At 37.0% G+C, this 5586-nt stretch overlaps 1 protein-coding gene across 1 annotated transcript in view; it reads right to left on the bottom strand.

Moving 5' to 3' along the window:
- GSK3B (glycogen synthase kinase 3 beta) overlaps positions 1-5586 on the bottom strand; it is a 334697-nt gene that overhangs the window by 249880 nt on the left and 79231 nt on the right. The gene's annotated exons all lie outside the window — the stretch shown is intronic.

Here is a 5586-nt window from a genome sequence, read left to right on the forward strand (position 1 = left end):
TTGGTCAATGACATGAGACAAAGTATATGTGAACTGCTGTATGAAAAGTGAATTTACTCTGTAAATCTTCACCCAAATCCTAATTAAAAAAAAAAAAAAAAAGATTTACCACCTCAGAAACCCAATAGGGGTTGCTATGAGACCACTGGATGGAAGTGGAGTTTTACAAACAGTAAAGGAGAATGGAGCATTTACTGCAAACATGGAATCAACAAGCAGCCAAAACAGAGGACCTGATATGCCACATGTGCTTTCATTTGTGCACAGAATAAGTACTCTGTTCTTAATCTTTTTTCAAATAATCCTGGTTTCTTTGGGGCATCAACAGGTAAGAACCAGGGAAGGGACATCTATGAGGTCTGAGGTTCAATTTATAATAATTTATATGTAAGTATAATCATTACATTTGAGTTATCTTTTCACACTTTGTGACCACCACTCACAGCTGGCATATGAATCGTCTGGAGGAATTTACTAAATAATGATTCTAGAACCTGCAGAGATGGACTCTATAGGTCGGCAGTGGGGCCCAGCAAAGTGTATTTTTAATAAGCACTCACAAATGATTCTTACACAGACCCAGCTATCATACTTAGAGACAGAACCACAATATAATCCTTAGAACAAATCTGTGATATAACAAGTGTGAAATCCTAGTATGTTCAAAAAGGTTTGGTAAGTTCCCGAATATAACCCTTCAAATAAAGAATACTCATTAGATTAATATCTGTCCATTTACTCTAAAATCTGTGCTCTACTACAATACTTTGCTTAAGACTGTACCATAAAGATACCCCACACCACCAATCTGCTAATATACATCTCATACTATGGTAGCTTGCATGTTGCTATGATGCTAGAAGCTATGGTACTGATATTTCATTCCTTGGCAAGAAGGTTGGGCAATCTACTTTCGTAGTGATAACGCCTCAAAAACACAAGGAGGGGCCGCTGTGAGTTGGGTCCGACTCAACGGTACATAACAACAACAATAGCAAGGTCATTCATGGTAGACAGGTTTAAACAGAGCTTCCAAATTACAAGACACTAGGAGGAAAGGCCCAGCAATCAACTTCCAAAAATTAGCCCATGAAAATGCTATGGATCACAAGAGAATTTGTTCAATATAGTGCTGGAAAATGGTACTTCCAGGGTGGAAGACACCCAAAATACAAAATGGCTACAAAAATGGATTCAAGCATACAAACAATTGTGAAGATGACTAATGCAGGACCAGGCAATGTTACATTCTGTTGTATATGGGGGACTCTGTGAGTCAAAGCCAATCTGATGGCAACTAACAACAAAAACATAAAGCGAAGACACAGGTGCAGAGGTCCTGAAATCAGCTGTTTTCAGCAAACCTAAAAATTACAAATATTTTACAAAAGTTGGTGCTATCCACTGGCTACACAAATTTTTACTTCAAAACAGCCAAACTCCTTTTGAACTAATTTTAAATAACTTAAATTTTCAATCTTATCCTAAAGTCCAAATTTCACATTACACCAAAAGACAGGTAAATCACACTAATTTTCAACACTCTGAACTTACATTTTATTTTACTTATGAACCATGGTCTAGAATCAAGCATATTTTCCTTTTTTCTAAGTCCAGTCAACTGGAATAAAATCAAACCAAACCTAAGATGAATAAATATTTCACTTGGTCTTAAGCCCTCACTTGAAATAATTTCAAAATTATTTTGAACAGATTTATTTTCCCATGAAAGTCTGAAAGGCTTGCAGCAGTAAAAAGCTTCAACTTTCAGGAATTCACATTACAATCTTTAATCTTAAACATGCCTATCCACTAGATGTCCAATTTGGCATTGAGAGTGGGCAGTGAACAGTACATTTAAATTTTTCTTACCATGTTGCCTTTAGTCGTTTTGCCTTCTGAAAAAGCAAAACTTACTGCAATAACAGCTCATTCAATCCTGCTATCCGCTGAACTTTGTACAAAAGTTATCCTCATTCCTAAAACCAAACTGCTTTTCCCATATTACAGCATGAAAATTTACATATATTTTAAAGTAGAGGTTTAATAAAAAATTGCTGTTAAATTTCAGACACTGGGGGGAGTCAAGAAACATTCAGAATTTGTTTCCTCTAAGACTACTACTTACTTTAGGTTGGTCCAATGCTTTACTAATGATGATTTAAAAACCAACATCGTATCTATGAAGACAGCAATCTTTACTGTTGCTACCCCACTGCACATTTACTGCTGCTACTATTTACGCCTATCCACATACAAAGCTGTAATACATTTGTTCGTTCATAAGTGAACAAATTCCTACAGGTTTCCACTTATTTTTGAAAATGTTTAAGTCTGAAAGTGACTAAAAAAACATTCACTCTAAGCCATCCTCTAAGATGCCACAGAACCCTGTAATCAAAAGGGTTAAGTCACTCAAAACACTGTATAGAGAATTCAAACAAAGAAGTCCCTAGGACCAACCCTGATGAATGTGTCCATACCATCATACAAGTAACATTTGTGGGAGCACTACATAGTTTACAAAACATGTTAAACTCATTACCTCAATTTATCCAGGCAACAGTCCTATCAGAGAGGTAGAAAAAATACTAAATCCAGGAAGAGGAATTGTAGCTCAAAAAGCAAGTATAACTGCTTAAGGTTACACAGACATACTCAAAATTACAAACTCAAGTCATCCAATTCTCAAATTTAGTACATTTACCAATGCCTAGAAAAATGGAAGTAATACAACCATTTACAAACCAAAATTATCCATAAAAATAACTCAGTTTAATATAACATGTTTAACTATGAGTCAGAGTCTTTTAATATAAACTGCAAAAATACCTTTTAATGTAAAACTGTTTCATTTTCCCATATAGGGTACCAGACAGACAAATAAATCGCCTAAAATGAGTAAAAGGAGTGTTGGAATTCCCTTGAGGAAAAGGAGTTAACCTGAGGAAAATCAAATCATTGAAGTGATAGCAAGCAAGTAAAGTTCTTGAGCAGATTTATTAAAGTACAAAATAATCCACTGTTTAACAACTTTTGAAGGCACAGAAAGAACACAGTTGATTCTAAATAACAAACCTACTGGGAACTGAAAAAGGAGAGAAGCATGACTTTTGTAATCAATAAAAAAGAGGAATGTGATAAAGACTAAATTCCTCTATATCACACAATAGCTTTAGAATCTCCTGTTGATTTGGCTAACCTCCAATATTTTACTTTTTGCAAATTCAAAGATAACAGAGTATATTTGCTTATAATAAAAACAGAATTCATTAAAGAAAAACACTCGAAATATATATTGTTGTTGTTGTTGCTAGGTGCCGTCGAGTCGTTTCCGACTCATAATGACCCTATGGGCAGCATAACAAAACACTGTCTGATCCTGTGCCAGCCTCACAATCCTTGCTATATCTGAGCCCATTGTTGCAGCCATTGTGTTTATTCATCTCATTGAGGGCCTTCCTCTTCTTCCTTGACCCTCCACTTTATCAAGCATGGTATCCTTCCTCAGGGAATGGTCCCTTCTGACAACAGGACCAAAGCAGGTGAGACAAAGTGTGGCCATTCTCACTTCCAAGAAACATTCTGGCTGCACTTCTTCCAGGACAGATCTGGTAGTCCTTTAAGCAGACCATGGTACTCTTAGCACTCTTCTCCAACACCACAACTCAAAAGTATTAACTCTTCTTCGGTCTTCCTTATTCACTGTCCAGCTCTCATGTGCATAAGAGGTAAGTGAAAATGCTATACTTGGGTTAGGCACATCACTCGTGTTAGGTGCACCACATTCTTCAAAGAGACATCTTTGTTCTTTAGCACGTGAAAGAGGTCTTTTGCAGCAGATATGCCCAGTGCGACACAGTTTGATGTCTTAACTGCTGCTTCCACTGGTGTTCATTGTAGAACCAAGTAATATGAAATCCTTGACAACTTCAATCTTTTTTCTATTTATCCTGAAGCTATTTATTGGACCAGTTGTGAGGATTTTTATTTTCTTTATATTGAGGTGTAATCTATACTGCAGGAGCTCTGGTAGCATAGTGCCTAAGGCACTTGACTGCTAACCAGAAGGCTGGCGGTTCAAACCCACCAGCCACTCCTCGGAAGGAAGGTTGGGAATTCCTACTTCCGCAGTGATACTACCTCGGAAACCCAAGGAGGGGTCACTATGAGTCGGGGCCAACTCGATGGCAAATAACAACAACAACAACAATCTATACTGCAGACTGTAGTGATTTTAATCTTCATCAGTAAGTGTTTCAAGTCATCCTCACTTTGAGCAAGCAAAGCTATGAAATCTGCATATTGCAGGTTGTTAATGAGTCTTCCTGGAATCCTGATGCCATGTTCTTCTTCATACAATTCAGCTTCTAGGATTTCTTCAGTGTACAAATTGAATAAGCATGGTGAAAGGATACAACCTTGACACACTTCCATCCATGCACGATCCCCTTGTTCTGTTTGAATGACATCTTCCTGATCTAGGTACAGGTTCCTCGTGAGTACAATCAAGTGTTCTGGAATTCCATTCTTCTCAATGTTATCCATAATTTGTTATGATCCACACAATCAAATGCTTTTACAAAGTCAATAAAACATAAGTAAACATCTTTCTAGTACTCTTTGCCTTCAGCTAAGATCCATCTGATATCAGCAATGATATCCCTCATTCCACGCCCTCTTCTGAATCCATCTTGCATTTCCAGAGGCTCTCTGTCAATATACTGCTATAATCGTTTTTGAATTATCTTCAGTAAGATTTTACTTGCATGTGATATTAATGATATTGCTTGATAATTTCCACATTCTGTGGGATCAACTTTCTTTAGAATGGGTATAAATATGGACCTCTTCCAGTCAGTTGGCCAGGCAGCTGTCTTCCAAATCTCCTGGCATAGCCGAGTGAGTGCCTCCAGCACAGTATTCATCTGCTGAAACATCTCAATGGGTATTTCATCAATTAATGGAGCCTTGTTCTTTGTCAATTCCTTCACAGTGCGGCAATGACTTCTTCCTTCAAATTGACCACTGGTTCTTGATCATCACAAAACCTACTATACAGCCACAGTAGTCAAAACTGCCTGGAATTGGTTTAATGACAGATACAGAGACTAATGGAATAGAATTGAGATCCCAGAAATACATCCATCGACCTATGGTCAGCTGATCTTTGACAAAGGGCCGAAATGCATTAAATGGGGAAAAGAATGTTTGTTTAATAAATGGTGCTGGCAAAACTGGAGATCCATTTCCATAAAAATGAAAAAAGATCTGTACCTCACACCATACACAAAAATGAACTCCAGATGGATCAAAGACTTAAATGTGAAACCTAAAACTATACACTTCCTCAAGGAAAATCTAGAGGCAAATTTAAGGGCCGTAATATATTGGATAAATAGACTAGCAAGCATAACTCAAAATACACAAAAAGCAGAAGAGAAACCAGATGATTGGGACCTTCTAAAAATTAAATTTTTATGTGCTTCCAAAGACTTCTCCAGAAGAGTCAAAAGAGAACCTACAGATTGGGAAAAAATATTTGGTAATGACATATCTGACAAGGGACTTATCTCTAGAATTCAT

This window comes from Orycteropus afer, unplaced genomic scaffold (assembly GCF_000298275.1).
Source record: "Orycteropus afer afer isolate SDZICR_OR568_19922 unplaced genomic scaffold, OryAfe1.0 scaffold00114, whole genome shotgun sequence".
NCBI classification, from domain to species: Eukaryota; Metazoa; Chordata; class Mammalia; order Tubulidentata; family Orycteropodidae; genus Orycteropus; species Orycteropus afer.